Here is a 24782-nt window from a genome sequence, read left to right as displayed (position 1 = left end):
CACCTGTGATTAAATGTAACCTTTGTCCTATTGTTTTGAATAATTTTAAGGGGGGGGGGGATCCAAAAGATCCACAGGTATCTTAAGACTACCGGAACAAACAAAAGATTATTAAGGTGGCTATATTTATCTGTTTTTGCATTTTCATCTTTCTTTATGGAGTTGACAGAAAAATATCTGGCAAAACGATCTACACATATATAATCCCAAGCGAAGGGTATATACCTTGCTTCCAAGGGACTAGCGTCATTCCATCAGGTCTGGTTTGATTATCAGAGCTAAGGCCAGCGGGTTCCAGCGTAGAAGAGATATTTGTGGATTTCAAGATTCTTGATGATCAAATTGATGGCATAGTGCCTGGATAATCTGTCTTTTGAAAAACGACAGTATAGGGGGTGGTGCAAGGCTAACGATATGAGTTTCACATGGGACACATGATGTCTGCGTTACTATTTCATAGCCTAAACGAAGACCTATACCTATTCTAAGGTCTTCGTTGGTTAGTAACATAGGTATAGTTTTTAACCATTCGTAACCGAGGTAGCATATGGCCGGGGCTGGAAATATTTGATCTAGCAAAAGAGTCGCATTGTTGTCATTCTGTATACTCAGGGTTGTGTTTAGGTGGAGAAAGAGCGATGAAGATTATCTTTGAACAGTTTTGAAGTGTAAGTATTCAGCAATGCTGTATCAATGGTAAATTCCAGTCTCCTTGTCTTATAAAATTTGAATATGAGCGGCTTGGAGCATTTTTGCTTCAGAGATCTAATGCTGACATATGATGTGGATCTATAATATTCAAATCTCCAAATGTGTATCGAAATTTAGCAACTGAGGATAAAAAAGCTGAAATGCATAAGGATGGGGGAATGGCTACCTATACCACCTAGCTTTCGTGGAAGGGCAGCTTGCATCCAGGAGAGTGATGAGAATTTGATATTTAAAATAGATTCGAATGTATTTTTTAAATGAACTTCAAGGTAAAATAAGGGGACATGAGAATTGTTGATAAACGAAAGGCATGTAAAATTTTAGGAATGAATAAAAAAAAATTAAGTAAATAAAAACCCTGATTAGCAAGTAAATGTTTTAAAATATTTTTCATTCTATTGAATTGGCAAGAAATTCATCTCTGTTATGAAATATAGCACTTTCATCTCCAATGGGTGAACCTAGTTGGGTAAAGCTAGTTTTGTCCACTACATTAAAATTTTCAGGTGGGGTGTGATAAATTAATTTTAAATTAAATTTATTATTTATAATTTTGTTTAAATGTTTGATTGTGCTAGCAAAGGATATGCAACAATAATATATAATTTCCCGCCCAAATAGATTTTCTTTTCTTAAATTGTAACAATGCTGGGATAATTTTGCAACCAAATTCAAGTAATAAACCTACTTTTTAATATTATATATCTTTACAAATTTATCACAAATATATTCCATATTTTTTTCCCTCAATTTGCTTGCAATATTTATACTCTGGATTTCATAAGTAAAAAATGTATTTTTTTAAAAATTTTACTAAATTAGATCATAGAACTTAGTATAAGGAACGATAAAGACTTATATTACTTAGAATTAAATAATTTTTGTATAAAGGAAATACAAAGACTATTAAAAAAAAAAATATTATAAAGCAGATATCAAAATCATTTCCTTCAACTAGAGATTAATCAAATACCCTTTAGACAAATGAATCATGTTCGAAACTAAAGTTTTCTAAGATAAATGATTGTTACGAGATCATTTATTTTATTTTAAATTAATAATTTAATTTTATATAATATATTTTAAAATTTTACATTTTATTATCAAACTAAAAAATCAGGTTTATATAACAATTTTCATATTAATATATAAAAATTTATATAAAAAAAATCAATCTACACAATTTATAAAAAAATCAATTTATATCAACATAAAAAAAAACAATTTAAAGGTTAGTATTAATCGGTCATATCAACAGAAACCATTGATGTAGTTAGAATTTTTGACTTAAAGCGACAAAATATTGTTGATAATGAACTTATAGAAAATTTTATGAAATTCAATAATAACACATTATCTTTATATGATGATTTCCCAAATTTAAAATTACTAATATAATCTTATCCTTACATCAAGTATAACCGTAGAGCGTTTATTCAGCCTAGGAAAGCTCATTTTTAGAGATAAACAAGCGCGTCTCTTAGTAAAAATTTTGAAATCAATTTGTTGTTAAAAACAAATAAACATTTATTAAACTCTAATTTTTATTACAAATAAATATGTTTTTTTTCAATTCGATGTAATTATAAACCTATTCTATTTTCTTATATTTTTTTCGGTTTAATTATTATTTATATAAATTGTATTTTATTTTAAATAATTGATTATAATTTGTATATCCTAATTTTTTTATATTAAATAAATGCGTGAATGGAGTCTTAGCAAGACTGTTATGCATAACTAAATTTTTTCCAGCATATCTTCGGCCAAACAAGACATATATCTTGAAATAAGCTTTTATCTCGGATAGAGTAAGCTAGCCATAACCATTTAGTAAAATAGCTGTTTTGAAATTTTAATTTTCGATTAGCATAAAAAGTTTATGGATATTGAAAATTGAGGGGTGGAATATAAATCTATTATAAATAAAATATTTATCATACGTATCTTTAATACCTCTTCAAGAAGTATATGTCAATATTATCTTTATCCAAAAAATTGGCTATATAATATGGATGATCATTGTACTCTATTTTTGTATAAGAATCTTAGTTATAAGTTTATCAGTATAATATTGAGATGTGTGCATTATCATCAATAAAATAATTTTAAAAAAAATTGTTGCTGCATATTGTTCCACTCTCTTTTTTTACTGATAAATATCTAAAGTATTCTTAATGTTTAATATTTTCCTTTTCCATCCTTACTATTACCAGGTTCTTCATAATTATCAGATGAATCTATTTATCAATTGATTTCATTGCATAATTAAATCCATTTTCAAAGTAGGTGTTCAAAAAAATTAAACCTTCATAAGTGCATAAAAATGTAAAATTATTTTAAATACTGCCCAAAATTAATTAACTGCCCAAAAATCTTAAATAACTACCAAATGTTTTCCTACTGCTCATTTAATTAAAATATTGCCCATTTTGATTAATTTTATTGCACATTTATCATCAAAAACTCAAATATTTATTTAGTATAACTAACCTTTTGACGGCTATATCCTGATTCTCAATTATATCATCAATTATTTGTCCAATTTCATTATTTGTATTTTTTATGGGAGGGATTTTAATTACTAAGAGTAAATATTATAAAATGTTTAAAAATTATCTTTTATACATATTTACCTTTTTGCAAGATGACTAGGATTCGGAATTTCATCATCAATATGTTTAGAAATTTTCTTATATCCATAATTATTATTTAACTAAAAATTTGAAAATGTGATAGATAAATATTACGCCACTAGAAATTTGAAAATAATAGATAAATATTACGCCAAGGAAAATTTAAAATCTAAATTAATTGTTAAAATAACTTAGTAGATGAATGTGACAAATAAATATAATTAAATATATATTTAATAAGAAAGTGATAGAAATAAATATAAAATATAAATTAATATAAATAATAATATTTAAAAAAAAAAAAATTAGGCATCTGCGTTTTTTGGCTGTGAGAGGAGGGGTGGGGGATTTGTCTTCGCTGCCTCCCCCCCTCCGTTGCGCACGCCCCTGCTGAATTATTTATGTTTTGTTCATCTGTGCCAATAATGATATCAAGATCTGAGGAATATTTAAACAATTAAATAATAATTACAATTACTTTGTAGACCAGCAGATAAAAGGTTTTTTTCATATACTATTTCTGGAATAGATTAATGTTATTAACATATTATAAAAAAAAATTATTTGCACAAATTTAAGCAGTTTATTGAATAAAATCTACAATTTTTTTTTTAAAAAAAATTGATCTTAATACACTCTTCATTATAACTGAAAAGTCTGATTTTAATGAATTCTTTAAATACAATGGGTTCTATATAAGTCAGTCATAAATGTCGATATCACTAAATATAAATTTATTTAAAACAGGGTTCATTTAAAAACGTTACACCAGGAATGACCGGGACGAACTGGCCAGTAAGCCTAGTGTGAAAAAGCCCCACGGGGCTTGGAGATTTTAAAAATTAGAAGGCCTTTAGAGAAGAATTTGGAGTCCTTAGGAAAGAAAAAGAAATTCTTTTAAAAAAAATTAAAGTCCCAATCAAAAAAAGGAAAAGTTTCAATCATAAAAGGAAAAGGTCCGATCAAAAAAGGAAAAGGGTCAATCATAAAAGGAAAAAGTTCAATTAAAAAAGTAAAAGGCCTAAACAAAAAAGGAAAAGTGTCAATCAAAAAAGGAAAATTCCCAAAAAGAAAGGAAAAAGTCCGATCAAAAAAGGAAAAGTGTCAAACAAAAAAGGAAAAGGTTCAATCAAAAAAGGAAAAGTGTCAAACAAAAAAGTAAAAGGTCCAATCAATAAAGGAAAAGTGTCAATCGAAAAAGGAAAATTCCCAAAAGGAAAGGAAAAGTGTCAATCAAAAAATGAAAATTCCCATTTAAAAAAAGAAAATCGTAATTTTTAAAATTTTTTGTCAATTTTTCTTAAATTTTATTTATTTTTGTTATTCCTTCATAATTTATTTCTAACTTTTTTGCGATTTTCTTTACTCTTATTTTTCTTACTATTATATCTTCTCTCAATTTATTTTTCTTCTCATTTTTTGATAATTCTTTTGTATTTTTAAAAATAATTTATAAATTTAGGTCCATTTTTTTTACAATTCTTTACGTTTTTTTTTCATCATACATACAATATTCTTCTTCTTTTTTCATTGTAATCTTTTATATACGTTTTTAATCTTTATTTTTTGAGCATTTCTCAATTTTTTTTCTTCTCATTTTTGATAATTTTTAAAAAAGAATTTAAAAATGATTATATTTTATTAATTTACATATCGTTTGGTATTACAGTTCAATTATAACCAAACGATTAATTTAATTTAGCAATTGTAATTATATTGTCTGTTAAAAACATTAATAAAGATTACAATGAAAAAATCATAAAAAGAATATTGTATGTATGATGAAAAAAGAACGTAAAGAATTGTTAAAAAAAGGGCCTAAATTTATAAATTATTTTTAAAAATACAAAAGAATTATCAAAAATAAGAAGAAAAATAAATTGAGGATATAGTAAGAAAAATAAAAGTAAAGAAAATCGCAAAAAGTTAAAAATAAATTGAGAAAAGATACAGTAAGAAAAAAAACGTAAAGAAATCGCAAAAATTTAGAAATAAATTAAGAAGGAATAACAAAAATAAATAAAAATTTAACAAAAATCGACAAAAAATTACGATTTTCTTTTTTGATTGGACCTTTTCCTTTTTTGATCGGACTTTTTCCTTTCTTTTTAGGAATTTTCCTTTTTTGATTGACACTTTTCCTCTTTTGTTTGGACCCCTTTTATGATTGACCCTTTTCCATTTTTGATCGGACCTGTTCCTTTTATGATTAAAACTTTTCTTTTTTTGATTGAGACTTATCCTTTTTCGAATGGGAAACCCTGTATAATATAAATATGTATTTACACAAAATAACTTAAATATTACAAATTTAGACATTATAAATATTAATTTAATTTTCTGATGAAATTATAAACACTATAAGCGCTATAAAGAAATAGAAATTAGATTTAAATGTTTAGCCCTGAATGGTCGAAAAATAAAACCATTTCCCTATTTTCATTAGTACATAAGAAATTATATAAGAAAGCATTTTATTCGTATTATTGTCTTAAAATAAATTTTTATTAGTATTGTCTTAAAATAAATAACCGCAAGTAGATATTTAATTAATTTATATACATATAATATTTATAGTTTATATATAGAAAATAAAATATTATTATTATAAATAAATAAAGAGCCAAACCAACCATTAAAATAATTTTTACATAGGGCGGGCTGGTGGTTTAAAAGTAATTTTTTCAATAATCAAGGCATGCAGGTGGGTGAATTTAAAAAAACTATGGATGAACTGACGTTCAGGTTATTCCCTCCCCCATGCATATAAATGTATAATGGTAAATATGCTCATTCAAATAAACAAACATAGGAAAGAAAAACTTAAACTCTTAGGCAAGTTACATTCCAGAAGAAGAGGTTCCTTATTATTAAAAGACGACGGTTGGAAAGTTATTGATGCAATTCTACAAACGCTTAAAAAGCGAATTAAGGAACAATTAAGAAATAAAAGATCGTCATACAGATGGGCAGAGCACTCAGGACTTAAGCATATATGATCACACTACAATTTGTTTGAGGTATATTTATGAAGAAATTACAGAAAACATTCTGTAGTAGTCAAAGTAACAAATTTTTCAGGTATAAGTACTTGTTTTCTAAACAAGGCTTCAATTAAAGAATATAATTGGAGAATTTTTGGATGGTGATAGCCACATTCTTAACTTATTGTATTTGTGACACATGTGATAATCTTAAAGTTAAAAATCTATTTGGATTACTTAATAGGCTTGCCACATTTTCTTATTAAATCTATAAAAAAATGGAATGGACAAATGAAAGTACGAATAAATAAAAAAAACTTCAAAAAATTGAGGAAACAAGATGGTGAGCAATGAAAAAAATGTTCTAATATCTACGACAATAAGTGCTTTATATAATCTTTATAACACTTTTGATGCAAAAACGACCTCAGAATCAGAAGCTTTATTAGAAAAGTTATGGAAATTTAAAACCCTTAGCTGCACAAGTTTCTTTGGAAATTTTTGAAATAATTGGGCCTCCATCAGTTGAGTATTCTAAATTTTCTTTAAATTCTCTAAATAAATATTTGGCCGATTTGATGATACCCGAATACAAATGAATGGAAACTGAAATACCGCAGCGTAGAATTTGTCAATAGAAGATAAGTTTTGAGAAATGTTCAGATGGGCGTTCAAATGACACTTTTAAAATATACAGATGAAGTAATTCATGATTTCATCGATCAGATAGTACTAGTTTTATAAAAATAATTTCAAAAATCAACATCTAATAACTAATGCATATATCCTAGAAGTTAGGATGAAATTAAATGGATAGGTAAAACTAAGGGGGCTTTGAAAAGAACCTCTTCGTTAGCAAAGATAGACAGTGATAATCTGCTAGAGGAACTAATATTATTTTCTAGAATTTATGTTAATCTACTTATTGGCATGAAAAAAAGTACAGACAATTTGATTCATTATAGTAATTACCCATCAGAAAAGTGAAATAAAGAATTTAGAACCTTTTACCAAATACTATACAAATTGCTGATATATATATGAGACATTATGCCATTAAATTTTACAAGTGAATGCGAATTAACTTTTAGAAAATTAAAAATAGACTGCGACCAAATATTGGGCAGGATTATATATTTCAGCCAATAGTAATTTCAACTAAGGGCAATTTTTCACAGTCTACATATATTTTTTTAAAAACTTTATCACGAAAAATTTTTAGCATAACAAACGAAAATCGCGAATCCTTATTTCTTAAACAAAAACTTCAATAGAAATTTTTAAACACAATTATACTTGTTTTTTAGGTACATTTACATTATTAAATTAACATCTTTTTAGAGCCTTCGATACTATTAATATATATTTTTATTGAATAATTTTATATATTTATACATATTTTTATATAGTTGTTTTAATATTCTAGTATTTTATCATTTTTTTAAAAATTATACCAATATCAATATTATCAAAATAAAATTTTAAAATATTTTAATGATAACAATAGATGGAATATTATTGGAAGATATCGAATTAAATGATATTCTTGATTATTTGAGCAAAAGTTTACCCCTGTAATAAAATTGTTATTGAAGGAAATTTAAGGCACAACTTCAGCAAATTCTTTTCTTTCCAAGTGTTCAAAACCTATTTCAAAAGTAAAATTAAAATAGTAGAATGAAACATTGTAGTCTACTATTTTAATTTCTTTCTAACTTTCCACTTATGACTGATATGTGAAATAAAATATGCGTTCAATGATAACCATATTTATTCTAATTCTGTCTTTTCCAGTTATGGGAATGCACGATTTTTATATGATAGACTAACAAAATGCACCTATGTTAAATAATGAATCATAGAAAATTTTTAATACGATTATAAATATTCTTCGATATTAAAGATTTTAGCAAAAGAAAAATGATTCTCGTTTTGTCTCAATCCTATGCTCCAATTTTTTAAGGCAAAACCTTTTGCAGCTGATACGAGATTTAGTCAAATATCGAGTCTTGTTTAACCATATATTATAATTGGATCAAGCTCACTATTAGCACACCATTGAATTAACATCTATATGCTTATTTTACTTCATTTTTAAAAAAATATTATATTACTCTTTATATTATCATAATTCGTTTTTTATTTTAAAATTATAAAAATAAACCACTTTTATTTAATTCTTAGTTATAAAAATATTTGGTTAACTTATATTTTTTTTCTAATAATCTTTAGAGATATTGCAATTTCTGATTACCCTACATTTATTATTCCGCATTATTTGCGACAGGTCCCCTTCCCTACTATATAAATATAAAATAAAGAAAATATATATAAAACACAAAGATTTAGTAAATGTCTCTTTTATATGGAACATCTAAATTGAAATTTTAATTTAACATGTTAAAAATACATATTTTTGCCCAATAACATCAAAAAATCTAATATTACAGATTATGATAATTGTCATTTTTCCAAGGAACATCTTCATTGAATTTATAATTTAACATCTTTACAATATAAATTATATTTTTACCCTTTTGTGTCAAAAAATTTCAAAAATGTTAAAAAATAGCGAATATGACAATTGTCACATTAAAATATTATACTTAAAAAGATCATATAAAGTAACATAAAAAAGTTTAATATAAATATTTTAAAAAAATTCTTTAGAAATGTTGTTACATATAATTATTTTAATTAAATTTTTGCATATAACAAAATTTTGCAGAGAATTTCATTATAGATTTTATTTATTATTTATCAATAAAATAAGTTTCAAAATTAATAAATTTTATATAGATTATATTAAAAATTTATTCTAAATAACTATATTTAAAAAAAATAGAATAACAATAAAATATGAGTAATTCTTGTGCGGTATTTAAAAAAAAATCTAATTTAACAATTATAATATAATTAATACAAATGAGTATATTAATAAAACATAAATAATTCTTACTAGAGATCCGCAAAAGTAGGAAAATCGGGACTGGGCTGGGTCGGGCCTAATATTTTTTAAAAAAATTCGGGCCGGGTTGGGTCGGGCCTTGGAAATTTTTTAATATATATCTAAATATATCAATTTTATGTTAAATTTTTTATGTAAAATAAAAATATTTGATTTTATTTATAAAAACTAGACGCCATATAACATATATCTTTTATTTTGAGTAATTATAAAAATGAATTTCTATATTTAAATAAATTCGGGCAGGCCGCCAAAACTTTTTTAAAAAAATTTCAGGTTCGGGCCGGCAAAACTTTTTTATTAATTTCGGGCAGGGCCGGGCTTGAAAAATTAGACCCGATGCAGATCACTAATTCTTAGTGCAAATGCAATATTTTTATTAAAAATAGTATAATATATAAATATTATGACTAAGAATTCATTATAATTACGTTTTGAATATAAAAATTTTACGACTAAGATCAAATTATAATAATATAGGATCATATTATAATAATATAGCATTTTATAATTTGAATTTATATAAAGAGGTCTACTTTTCTCTGAGATTTGACTAATTCATCTAGAATCAAATTTTTATCTAGAATAATCTCCTTATAAATATTTAATATAGCGAATCTATTTAAACGGCTTTCACCGGTGCTATTTCTTAAATAGGTTTTTTAACCTTTTCAAAGTTAAAAAAGACCTTTCATTAGTGCAGGTGCTAATTGGTAAGGTAGCTAAGATAAAAAGCAATGTTTTGATATTAGACAGGGTATCTAAAGTGCAATTATACATGGAAAGAGCCTGCAAAGCATATTTTGGTCTCAAAGAGACTCTATTCTGTATTTTTATACCAAAATTCGACATCACAAAGTAATTTATTTCTTAATATCCTCTCGCGTTTAAAGTGAATTTAGACTCAACCGACAAAAGAAAATAATAGCTGTTTAAAATAAAATTGTGACTAATAAATCTTTCATTTAATTGAAATAAAAATGTATCAATAATGGAAGTAAAAATATTTATTTTATAAAAATCTCAATCGTAGAAGCATCAATATTTAAGCGATTGGACTATCTAGAAACTACTCTAGGTTTAAAATTTTTAATCCCAAACATATTAGTGATCACCTTTACTTTCTCATTATATTTACCAAATTAAATGATTTTTCTTTTATTTAAAAATTATAAAAAATTAATTAAAATTTTAAAACTATCTAATTATTTTAACATTATAAATTTTATTATTAAATTTATGAATATCTAATTTAACTATGCGAGAAAAATTTACAATATATTTTTATTGTTACTTAATATTTTACATATAATTAATATATATTTTTAAACCATGATATCATCTAAAATTAAAAATTCTTATTTGTTTTTTTAAATATATTTCATTTTCATATCGTATATAATTTTATTTATAAATTGAAACCATTTTTTAAATAAAATTATTTGCAATAAGAAAAAAAATTTTCGCACTGTAAATGTTGTTATGTTATGAGGTGTCAATTTAATATTAGATAATATTACATTCAATTTATTTTATCAATTATATATTTGACTGTAAAATGATATTCAAACACATAAAAAATCTTTTTACAAAAAAACAAATTTTATATATATGAAAGAATTCAGACTAGATAAATAGTTAACACTAAATTATATATTTTCAATCAATACTACCGCTTACCAAGCTCATATATTCTCAATCACTACTACCGCCTACCAGACTAATCCCTACAAGAAAAAATCACCTCTTTTAATATACTTAAAAAAATAAATGATTTTACAAAAATGATAAAAAAAACTCTTCCTCAAAAAAGATTTATTTACAAAGTTGATTTAAATTTTTTATCAGATCAAAATATGTTCAAAAATCTTTTTTAATTTCAAAAAATATTTCTTGTTTAAAATTTTGGGCGTGAAAATCACAATAATATTACAATAACAGCATATCATTAAAAAAACATCAAATAAATAAATCCATTTTCATAATATAATAATATATTAAAATATTAAATCATATATGTTTTTTTGTTGAAAATAGTAAAATATTAACTAAATATAAATAAAATAAATTTTTTTACTAAAAATAAATAAATAATAATTAATGCTCGGTAGAACAATAATTCTACATAATTATATTCTTAAAATGTCACAATTTTATAAATAAATTTTGGCTCTAAATTGAACTCAAGCTAACTCCTAAGCCAGGCGCGTACGCAGGAATTTGGTCTGAAGGGGGGGGGGGGGATAATAAATTTTTTTAAGAAATAATATTGTTGATTAAAAATACTAAGCATAAATTTATTAGGATTAATAACTTTTTTAATACACAATTTTAAACTAATGTGAATTAAAAAAATTATATAAATAAACCGGCATTGAAAAACTATAAAATAAAAATGTGAATTATAAAATATGAATATAACCTACGATATGAATCACTTAAATGATCCAAAATTTAAATTTGAATTTTTTGAGCTTTTAAAATATATAAAGTATAAAAAATTTAAATGTTGGAAATATAAATTAATATACAAAAAGTTTCTTAGGAATAATTGTATTTTGTATGTTTTGAGCTAATTTTTCAATTATCAATCCTTGCTTGGCGTTAAATGTCTATGAATATTCAAAAGATCGAAATCATTCAATCTACTTTCAGATGTTGTATTTCATAAGTATGTTTTTCACAGACTTGGAGGCCCGGCCCCCGAGCCGGACCGTATTTTAATTTTTTCAAATATACCCGGGCCGAGCTGTATATTTTAAAACCAAATATTTGAAATCGCCATTATTAGCTATAAAAATCAAAAATAAATATAATTTATTTTAAAAAAATTTTTAAAAAAAAACCCGGGCCGGAAAGTATTTTTAAAAAAAATCTGGGCTGTGTCCTGCAAATGGTACCTCTGCAAGGCTCTGTTATTCTTCTTAAAAAAGTGAATATTCTCTCATTAGTTTACTAAAGAGCTGCTAATATATATATAACCATTTTAATGATTGGGAGTATAATCTAAAATGTGTTTGAAATAAAAAGCATCCATAGAATTTTTTGGGACTGTATCAACCATAGTTAATCTTTTAATCATAGTTATTCAGCTAATAAGGCATCATAAGATATTTTAACACCTTCATGATAAAAATCTAACAAATATTTATATTTTTTTTCTATCACCATATGAAAAAGGTTGGGAGAGGGGACATTTGATTTATAATACTCCTGATTCTATATTAATGATTTGACGATGAGCTTACTTTGCTGCAAGTCGAGGGGGACAAATATTAAACACGTATAGCTCTGCTTTTGACTCAACAATAACATATAAAATATGAAATTCTTCAACAACATTAGCTCTATTTCCTTGAGTTCTAATAAAATGCTCTCCGCTATTCTCATCTTCTTAATCAAGTCAATGTTATGTTTATGAAAAGTATTACATAAAATAGTTGTATAATTAAATAATACATTCTAATGAGAAAAAAAATTTGGAATAAGTATTGAATCCAATAATTTTCTTGCTTCTGAGGAAATATTTCTCTCAAGCCATTGTGATATTTCAGTAATAACATTAATAATCGGCTCTTCTAACTCCATATAGATGTTACTGTGGCCGAGACTCGATCTCGTTGGACAAGCTTGCAATTTCTTTCTCCCTGTTGGACAAGGAGTTTCAAAGATAATTATTATTTGACTAGAAATTTAGATAAATATTACGCCACTAAAATTTGAAAATAATAGGTAAATTACTCTAAGGAAACTTGAAATCGAAATTGATTGATAAAATAACTTAGTAGATGAATGTGATAAATAAATGTAATTAAATATATATATATATATATATATATGAGATAGAAATAAATATTAACAAATATAAATTAATATTAACAATAATATTTTTGAAAAATATAATCCGGCATCTGCATTTTTTGGCTTTGAGGGGGGGGGGGGATTTGTCCCCCTTCCCCCCCCCGCTGCCTACGCCAATGTCCTGAGCCGACTTGAGCCAAATTCTGAACTAGCCTACTCATATGTCTTATTAAGCTGGCGAGCCTATTTTTCGACTCAAAAACTGGCTAAATTTAGGGCTTAGCTGACTTGAATCAAAAGTTTAACAACACCAATCACAAATAAATAAATTTCGGCTCAAGGCTTGAGCTAATTCCTGAGCCGTGAGCCAACTCCTGAACCAGATTGGGCCCTCTTGAGCCAGCTTGAACCAAAGGCTTGAGCTAACTCCTGAGCTGGCTTATTAATTTTTTTTATCAAAATTTCCACAAAATTAAGTTTAAAATCCCTGAAATCGAATTCGGGTCAAGACCATTTTTAGTTTCGATATATATTATAATTTTTGTTCACATTAATCGTAGCCCTACCAGACATTTGAGTTAGCCGTTTATAAAAATCCACTCGAATGGAGTCCTTTTACAAAATACTGTCAAAAAATAAATATCAAAAATTATAATTAACTTATTAAATAAAAAAACTAAAAAAATTGAGCCGACTAAGCGAGCTGACTAAACGAGCACACTAAGCGTGTCGGCTCATGCGGCTCCTTGGTCGGTTTGAATCGGAGCCGTTTTTTACGACTATGACTCGAGTTGTAAGTCGTAAGAACTCGATTTTTTAACAACACAATATACACCTACTTTAAAAATATTCATTTTAAAGAGGAAATAATATTAAATTTGTATGGAAGGAATATATTATATATACATAATCTATCTAATAACATCGGAACTAAGAATTATCAGAACTATGAATTATATTAAAATTTATTTTAAAAAATTTGTTGACTAAATTCTCCTACCCTCTTATTCCACTCCTATATATAAACTCTCGGAATAATCGGAATTATTATAAAAAATATATATTTGTAAAAAATTTGTAGGCAAAATTCCTACCTCCCCCCCCCCCTCCCTTATATACAGTATTAATATGATTTGTTGTAACACATTTTCATAATGTGAAAAAACATTCTTATATAGTTAAATAACTTTCCATAATTATTGCAAAAAAAATTTTGATAAAATTTTTTTTAAAATTTTTTAAAGTTTTTAAACTTTAATGAAGACTAAAATCAAAGTTATGAATCAAATAGTTTTTTTTGGACACAAGTTTAAGTGGAAAAATGTGAATTCAAAAAAAAATATTTAATAATAAAGTTCTTAAACTTTAATGAAGACAAACGTCAAAGTTATGAATCGAATATAGTTTTTTTATGTTTTGGACATAAGTTTAAGTGGAAAAATAAGAATTTTAAAAGATATTATATAAAAAAAAATTTCTAAGATTTTTACAATACCTTTTTTAAATTTAAAGAATTATTCCAATATTTTAATTTTACTATTAGCTATCCAAAGAATGGAAATCAGGATAAGAAATTTGAATAATTTCTTAATTAAACATGAGTGAAAACTCGAATTTAGGGTTTTCAGATAATTCTTATTTGTTTAGAATTTTTTATGATCAATTCGAAATACCAAAATAAAAAAAACCATTTATTATTTTAAAAAAGGATGTATTTTTCTCAACAAGTTTTTACAATAATTATGGAAAGTTAAATTGAAGTGTAGGGGCTTCCGTTATGGGTAGAATGGTTGGTGGCACATCTCGATGATTTTTGTTATGCGTCATTTTAGGTTAATAAAAGCAACTACAACAATTAAATTTTAAATTTTATTTAATTTTAAAACCAAAAAAAAATATTAAAAAAATAGGAATTATCTGAAACCCTAAATTCGAATTTTCTTTCACTTATGTTTATTAAGAAATTATCAATTATCTTATCCTGATTTCCATTCTTTAGATAACTAAAAGTAACATTAATATATTGTAATAATACTTTAAATTTAAAAAAATTTACAATGCATTTAAAAAAAAAATTATTCTAAAAATCTTAGAAATTTTTTATTCTCATTTTCCCACTTAAACTTGGGTCCAAAACATAAAAAAATTATATTCGATTCATAACTTTGACGTTAATCTTCGTTAATAAAAACTCTTAAAAAAAATTTTAAAAAAATTATATCAAAAATTTTATCAAAATGTTTTCACAATAATTATGGAAAGTTATTTAACTATATAAGAATGTTTTTTCACATTGTGAAAATGTGTTACAACAAATCATATTATTACTGTAAACTCTGTATACAAATTTTAGAAAAAAACTATTTTGAAATATCTTAAATAAAAAAATAAAATAAAAAATTAACCAATCAGAAAAAAAACCAATCTAATATTAATATAAAAAATAAACATAAAAAATTACATAAAAAAATAACAAAAATTTTTAAAAAATAATAAGCCCCCCGAGAAAAGCAGCAACCCATTTATTTATCGTATAATTATTTTTTCATATGGCGGTTTACCAAATTAACAACGGATTTCAAATATACTAATTAAGCACTAAATAATGGCGAAAACTTGATGTTACTATAATAGTTTTTGTTTGGCAAGCCATCATGTGTTGCTTATTTCTGTTTTTTTATTTAATTAATTTTTGAATAGGGACTACTAAACTGATTGAAGCACTATCCTCTACAGTGAAACGAGTGTTAATAATCAACTTACAATAAAAGGGGGTAAACATAATAAGATTTTATTGAATTTAATAGATATTGAAATTAAATATGGACAAGCAATTAATTAACAAGATTAATCGTTTTAAAATAAAAAAAAGAAAGTATGTTTTAAATATATAATTTAATTTGTGAAGAAAAATGAAAAATTTTTTTTGATCTTCTTTGAGAATGCTCAAGTAAGATTTTTGATTAAATTTCATCTAAAAATTCTAAATCATTTTTTGTAAAAAGTATTTTTAATATTTGAAAATATTTTAGAATTTCTTAAATATAATATTTTTTGTAATTTGTGCATCCATTTATTTCGATAAAAATATGATAATACTATAAATTTTTATAATAATTTCTATAAAATAATTAATACCTAAAAAATTTAATTATAATTTATCGAAATATTCCATTGTTCCACGGATTTGATGATGGTACCTTTTTAGAAATTAAAAGATTTATTATAATTATTAATACAAATCAATTATAAGGATTACCTAATTAATCAGTTGCCCGCGATAACCCAACTCCAAATAGCTTTGCAGTGATGTAAAAATTAGTAAAATTATAAGGAATAAATTCGTGATTCGTGTAAGAATAATATTCCCAATAATTTCATCTCTTAAATTAGGGCGGGGATTGATTATTCGATATTTATTTTTCAAGACTCCAAAAGAATTTTCGATGGGATTTAGCTGAGGTGAATATGGTGATAAGTATACAATCCTATCTTTATAAGCATCTATAAGATTGTTTTTTATAGATAGATGCATTATCCATAACAATAATTGCATTGGTAAGACACTGATAGGCTCTGTCATAAAATCACGGAATAATAACCCATTATAAGCTTCGATTATTTTATAATTCACGGAATAATAACCCATTATAAGCTCCTTCGATTATTTTATAATGGATTACTCCTCCAATTCCAATTGTACAAAGTGTGCTTATATTTTTACCCTTAGAGGATGGGATTTTTATTATTGGATGGACATTTTATGGCGCCCAGGCTTAGATTGGCACGACATGCAAGTTTATTCCAGTTTAATTTAAGAAATATAATTTTTCTCTTTGGATATTTAAGATCTTTACACAATAGATTTGACGAATATTAATTGCACTATCAGGTTCCTTGCCAGCTCTTTTTATGGACCAACCTATATTTTTGATATATTACTAATTGTTGTTTTCGTTTTTGAACTACCAAGTGGTAAATTTTCTATTATCTTCTGGATAGTAAGTGTGTTATTTTTAATAAACTTATGATGTATCTTTCAATTATGGAAAAATATTTTTTCTTACTTACTCTTTTTTGAATACTGTATTCTTTTAAAGGGGATCTCCATTATCTAAACATTTCGACGTATTTTTCGATGTTGTAAATTTTTATTTGTTTTTTTTCAGGCATTGTGTATTCTTTTTGGTATTTGAATTCTCACGAAGATTGGGAGTTTATTTAAATTGGATAATAAAGATTCTATATTAAACATTTTTTAAAATTAATTTAAGAAAAATTAATAAATAGTTACTCTAACATATTTTTTTATTTTAAATTAAATTTCCAACACATTTCTTTTCAACAATTAAACTTGTTAATTAATTGCTTGTCCATATTTAATTTCAATATATATTAAATTAAAATAAAATCTTATATGTTTGCCCCTTTTATTGTAAGTTGATTATTAACACTCGTTTCACTGTATAATGAAGCACTAAAGAATAATATAATTCTCATCGTTAGCATAGTTTTGCTGCCCAAATTTGACCTCTACATATTTAATTAGTATAAAACTATTTTTTCATATAGCGATTTACCAAATAAAAAACGGAATTCAAATTTACTAAATTAAATAATGGCGAAAACCGAATGTTAAATACTACTATAGTTTTCGTTTTGACTAGCCGCCATTTGTTTTTATTGTTTTTTTCTTTAGTAATTTTTTTATTTTAGTTGGTGTAGTAAACTGATTTAAGCACTAATATCTACTAACGAAGCCATAAAGAATTTATATTCATTGTTAGTGCTTACATAATTTTGGTGGCCAAAATTTGACCTCGAAATTTTTTTTAGAGTATAACTATTTTTATTAAACTGTTTACCAAATTAATTAAGTAATTTGAATTTACTAATTGACCGCTCGCCATTTTTTTGTATATTAATAACTTTTTTATTTTAAAAGGGGCTACTAAACTAATTAAAGTACTAACCTCTATTAACGAAGAAATATAGAATTATATAAATTTCATCGTTTAATTCTACATGCCGAGCCGCAGGTATAAAAAAATCGGCGGCAAGCCTGACACGCCTTCATCTCAATCGGTGGCTTTTTCAACGTGAAAAATTATATTCAATTATAAAAAATAATAATAAATAATGCGTCTGAATAGGTTTTTTTTCAATTATCCCTTCAAACTGATTAATTGACATAATTTAAATTTATTTAAAAAGCGGCGTTGAGGATTATTAATTTTTTTCACTTTTTATGCCCAGCCCAAATTTTTAAATCTTTAATCCTAGTCTAGATTTTTAAAAATACTACCATTTTATTATCCCGTTCCGGACCGCGTCTGCATGTCTTTGGAAGAAATTCATAAAAAATGCCATCCTGAACCATGCAGATAATTCTATGTGATGATTGCGGTGATTAAACATTTGTGTTCCAAATCGATAAAAATTGGGAATCTGGCTTATCTGGAAAATTTTTTAAGTAAATTTGAAATTAATATTAATAGATTACTTTATCATAACGAACATATAACTTTATAGAAATAAATTTTACTTCGCAACAAATTATTCCATTTCTTATAAAAAAATATATTACAAGTACAAAATCGTCTACGAATTGTATATTATACTATTGACGTATTAATATTCTAATTTAGACATAATGAAAACATCCGGTTAAAGGCAAACTGTCCCACCCACCGCTGATAATCATTCAGTTGCCAAGAAATTCTACTAAAACAAACAAAACTTTATTTAAGAATTTAATTTTATGCATATATTTAAGAACAAGTTTTGTATATTTATTCTTTATAATAGATATAAGAATAAATATTTATCAGAGACTTACAAACCCGGCCCGGGCCGATTTTATTTTTTAAACATACCCGGGCAGGGGCAAGCCTAAAATTTGTATTTAAATACCCGGGACGGACCTAGAAATTTTATTTTTTAAATACTGGAGCTGGGCTGAATATTTTAAATCGTTTATAAGATACATTTTAAAATTGTGTATCATAGAACTTAGTCACTTATCATATTTCCTATTTCCATTTTTTCGATCCTTAGGAAATATTTATAATACAACGTTATTCAAATTAATTATTCAACTAATCATTATTTTAGGTGATATTCAATCAAATTAAAAGCAACAAAGATATATTCAATATTTAAATTACAGAAAAATTTTATTTTAGATAAGTATCATTTTATCTCTCTTTTTCTCTATCCTAAATTCAGGTTGCCAGGGAGAAAGCATAAAATGATTGATAATTATATAAGTATATATTAAATTATTAAATTACAAGAGGAACCTGAAATAATGGAATTACCAAGAACTAATCGAATTGAAAGTGTGGTAATTCAAGTTCACTTCTTTTATGACAAATGGGGAGATAAAATAGTTTGTAAAGTTCTGTTATATGGATTTCATATTTGCTGAAAAACGATCTGTTTTTTTACAAACCATGGCCATAGGAAAAAATATACAGATCCTGACCGAATTTTTTTTTAAAAGAGAAGAAATTTTTTGAAAAAAAATCCTGGCAGGGCAGAATAATGTTTTTTTCATATACGAACCGGGTCAGGTCGTGCAAATAGTAGGGGAGACCGGGGTACATTGAGTACAGGGGAACGTTAGGACACTCTAATTATAATTTGAGCTATTATTTTATAAGACTGGAAATTTGAGCCTAACATAGATAATTACGCCATACATGATTGGCTAAAAAAGATTTGAAAAATATTTAGTATTATAATTTTTACAGAATAAAATGTGTTTTGGCATACCAAAAGTAATAAAAAATATTTGCAAACTTTATCGTTTTTATTTATAAGTAAAGCTTTAAAAATCATAATATATAGATTTTAGGAAAGTTTATGCCCTATTTTCCAATCTGGCAAACCTTCAGAATCAATAAACATGAATTAATATGATTTTGGATGATATTTATAAAGTTAGTGGGCTCGGTCATAGTTGGTCATAGTGTAGTTGGGACACGCCATTTTAGCTCATTTTATCATTTACTAGTGATGCGGAATTACAATAAAAAGGATAGAAAAATCTTCTGTACAGAAGAGTATGAAAATGCTTTAATTTTATATCCATTTCAGTCAGAAAGTTATCATTACTTACAGGTAAGATTATTTATATTATTATATATATTTTTTAGGCATTCCAAAATCTAATATAGAAAGATATTTATCAAAAAAGAGGTAAATGAAAATAATTCAACCCACAATGGGATATTCAAATCACAAATGTGATTTCAATAAAGTGGAGGAGAAAATATAGCTAATTACATAATAAAATCCTCTAAAAAATTTTATGGACTTACCAAAAAAAAAGTAAATAAGAGCATCTAATTACTAGATTTTAATTAAATATATGCAATGATTAAAGTAAAATTATATTCTATTCCTTTAGAGGCTTAATGAAATTTATTTATTCTTATCAGATTTCTCATCATTTAAAATAATATCATTATTCACAATGAGAATCTATAAACAAGTTAATAAATTTTATTATTAATTAAGTATTGTGAATAATGAATAATTTAATATTGTGAATAAAGAATCATTTGGTATTGTGAATAATAAATTATTTAGTATTGTTAATAATGAATATCATTTAAAATTATTAATTTAGCATTGTGAATAATGAATTATTTAGTATTGTGAATAATGTATCATTAAGTGTTGCGAATAAAGATATATACGCGTACGCAGGAATTTGGTCTGGGGGGGGGGGGGGATAATAAAATTTTTTAAGAAATATTATTGTTTTTTTAAAAATATCAAGCATAAATTTATTAGGACTAATAACTATTTCTAATTTAAATTAATGTGAATTATAAAAAAATTATATGTAAAGAATCACCTAAATGACCCAAAATAGAAATTTGAAATTATTGAGCTTTAAAATTTATATATAAAATATAAAAAATTTAAATGTTAGAAATATAAATTAATATACAAAAAGCTTTGGAAATAATTGTATTTTGTATGTTATATATTTACAATGTAAAATCCAATCTTCGTTGGGATTGAGCTAATTTTTCAATATCTCATCCTTGCTTGTTGTCAAATGCCTATGAATATTCAAAGATCCAAACCTTTCAATCTACTTTAAGTTGTACTTCTTGGTATGTTTTTCAGAGACCTGCAGGCCCGGCCTCCGGGCCGGACCGTATGGCCGAGCCCGAAATTTTTAAAAAAAACACCCAGGCTGAGCTTGAATTTTTAAAAAAAACATCTAAGCCGGGCCTGAAACGGGCCGGGCTGTATATTTTAAAACAGCCTATATTTGAAATCGTTATTATTAGCTATAAAAATCAAAAATAAATATAATTTATTTTAAAAAAATCTGGGTCGGGTCTGAAAATTTTATTTTAAAAAAGGCCGGGCCGGGCCTGAAAATTGAGCTTAGCCGTAAAAATCTTTAAAAAAATCCGGGTCGTGCCCTGCAAATGGTACCTCTGCAGAGCTCTGTTATTCTTCTTAAAAAAGAGAATGTTCTCTCATTAGTTTACTATTGGGAGGAGTTGCTAATATATATGAACCCTTTTAATACATTGAGAGAGAATATAATCTAAAATGTGTTTGAAATAATGCAGAACATCCATAGCATTTTTTGGTACGTATCAACCATAGTTAATCTTATAAACATAGTTATTCAGCTAATAAGGCATCATAAGATACTTTAACATCTTCATGATAAAAATCCAACAAATATTTTTTTCCTATCACCATCTGAGAAAGGTTGAGAAGGCTTTTATGGAAATAATATTTGCAGATTGGTAAGTGCTGCATAATGAATTAAAAACCATTCATTTATTTGGTTTATAAATGTATTTGTATCTAAGATATACTCTTCTACTGATCCTATATTAATGTTTTAACTATGAGCTTGCTTGCTGCAAGTCGAGTGAGACAAATATTAAACACGTATAGCTCTGCTTTTGACTTAACAATAACATATAAAACATGAAATTCTTCATAAACATTAGCCCTAATTTCCTTGAATTCTAATAAAATGCTCTCCGCTATTCTCATCTTCTTAATCAAGTCATCATGTTTTTGAAAAGTAATACATAAAATAGTTGTACATTCTAATGAGAAAAAAAATTTGGAATAAACATTGAATCCAATAATTTTCTTGCTTCTAAGGAAAAATTTCTTTCAGGCCATTGTGATATGTCAGTAATAGCAAATAATCGGCTCTTCTAACTCCATAAAAGCTGTTACTGCTTGATGGCGGAGACTCTATCTCGTAAGACAAGGTTGCAATTTCTTTCTCCCTGTTGGACAATTTCAGAATAATTATTATTTGACTAGAAACTTAAAAATGGTAGATAAATATTACGCCACTAAAAATTTGAAAATAATAAGATAATATTACGCCGGAAAACTTGAAATCGAAATTAATTGATAAACTTAGTTATGAATGTGATAATATATGTAATTAAATATATATTTAATATGAGATAGGAATAAATATTAACAAATATAAATTAATGTGTACTGTGTAAATTTAATTCAAAACATTTCCATATTTATTAATTTATTTGAAAATAAAATTATTTGACTTGTAAAAAGTTGTTAAAATAACATATTTATATATTCTAATCAATTTTTACAAGTTAAAATTTTTATTTACAAATGAATTAAAAAATATGGAAATGTTTAAACTAAATCTGCACAACAATCTAAACAAAAATATTTTTGAAAAATATATCCGGCATCTGCATTTTTTGCCTTTGGGTGGGGGGGGGGGGGGGGGGGATTTGTCCCCCTGTTCCCACCCCCCGCTGCGTACGCCAATGTAAAGAATCATTTAGTATTGTTAATAATGAATCATTTAAAATTATTATTTAGCAATGTGAATAATGAATCATTTGGTATTGTGAATAATCAAACATTTAAAATATTCATTTCATTAAAATTTATTAACTTGTTTCTCATCTCATCATTTAAATGAATATCATTAATCACAATATTAAATTAATAATATGTTCATTTCATACTTTTTTTAACTTGTTTATAGACTTATCATAATGATATCGATAATCCTATTTTTCATAATTTAAATTTTTTTATAGATCATTTTAATTTATATATTATGTATTTTATTTAGGTTAAAGAATTAGCTTATCAAGTAGCAATAAAATATAATAATTTTTTACAATTTTTTTTTTACCAATATAAATTTTGTAAATTTTGTAAATTTTGCTAAAATTTTTTTTATATAGTTATTGATTATGAATTTCAATATTATCAATAAAATCAAATGTGTCATAGTCTCTAGTATTACTGGATTACTGATTTAAAATTTTTAAATTTATTTAGACCTCTATTTCATGAGTGTCCCAACTATCACATATGTTGTGTCCCAACGTACACAGAGTCTGTCATGGTTGTGGGACAAAAAAAAGTTTTTTTTTAAATTCAATTTTCTAAAAAAATATAATTTTCATATAATATATATTAATTATTTCAAATAGCCTATACTTCTGGGATTCAGAAGATGTTTTAATTATTCAGATTAGTCTATTAATATTAAAATTATTAAGGTTTGAACAGAAAATGTCCCAACCATCTCTGGTCTCCCCTACCTCTGCAGGTCTCTGATATTTATGGACATGTGCCCATGAAAATGTGATATCAAAAAGTAAGGTAAATGTTATTATTTGTTCGTTTAGTAATAATTCTCATCTATTTTTTTTTATCATGTGATTTATAGTTTTTGATTCTTTTTATAAAATTATACCACTATGATATTTCACACCTATGTTTGAATTGATGTCATAAAAAATTAATATTTTCTATTCAAAAAAAAGCAAGCTAACTTCCACGGATTAATCCGTGTATATTCATTTCTTTTTTTTTATTAAATTAATTTTATTTAAAATTTTCAACATATTTAAAACACTATAAAATAAAAAATTCAGAGTTGTTAAGAGCGAGTGGAGGAGCGCCACTCCACCACTCCTTTAAATTTAAGGTATAACTTAAATTATTTTTTAAATATTAATAATATTTGTTAATTAAAATTCGATAAAAATATAATTTTATTTTATTTAAATTTATTCATTATTAAATGTTGAGCCGAGTTTTATATTGGGGTTTCTTCTAATCATTTAAATATTACACATCAGGTTTTTCATTTTTATATTGAAAATTTTGTGGAAAATCTTGTAAGTCATATTAATATTCATTTTATAGATATATAATAAAAAATAGTTTTCGATATTATGGATTTAGAGATCATAGAAGAATAAATCGAATTTCCATTTCCATCATACAAAAAATATTTTAAACTTCCAAAAGATGTTGATCCAATTGATCAAACAAATTTAAGGGCAAAATGCCTTTTGTGTTTAAGTAAAAGTATTTCATTTTCAAAAGTGAGCAGCTCCAATCTAAAATAGCAACTAAAAGTAAAAAATCTTTCTTTACGAAATGAAAACTATATTTTTTTATTTTGGAAAAAATTTTTTTAAATGGTTAATATTATTTTTGGGGAATTCATTATAGTTTAGCTTGGGATGTTATTTATGATGCTTTTTTAAATATATTTTAATATTTATTTTAATTTTCTCATTACTTGTTCAACCTCCTTTTTTATACCTGAATTAAAAAATATCTTTATAAAATACAAAACCCCGCTTCCCTCTAGTGTTCCTATGGAGCGCT

General features: G+C 25.2%; 1 long non-coding RNA gene across 1 annotated transcript in view; it reads left to right on the top strand.

The window, feature by feature from the left end:
* Window positions 1-23677, top strand: part of LOC135928783 (uncharacterized) — a 29771-nt gene extending 6094 nt beyond the window's left edge. Inside the window, exons 2-4 of the long non-coding RNA XR_010572383.1 lie at window positions 23224-23244; window positions 23436-23520; window positions 23660-23677. This is a non-coding gene — a long non-coding RNA (uncharacterized LOC135928783). The remainder of the gene's footprint in view (window positions 1-23223; window positions 23245-23435; window positions 23521-23659) is intronic.
* The last annotated feature ends 1105 nt before the right edge of the window (window positions 23678-24782 follow it).

The sequence above is a fragment of the Gordionus sp. m RMFG-2023 genome, chromosome 1 (genome assembly GCF_954871325.1).
Source record: "Gordionus sp. m RMFG-2023 chromosome 1, tfGorSpeb1-WG-v2, whole genome shotgun sequence".
Classification (NCBI taxonomy): Eukaryota; Metazoa; Nematomorpha; class Gordioida; order Chordodea; family Parachordodidae; genus Gordionus; species Gordionus sp. m RMFG-2023.
This window is presented reverse-complemented; position numbering and strand designations above follow the sequence as displayed.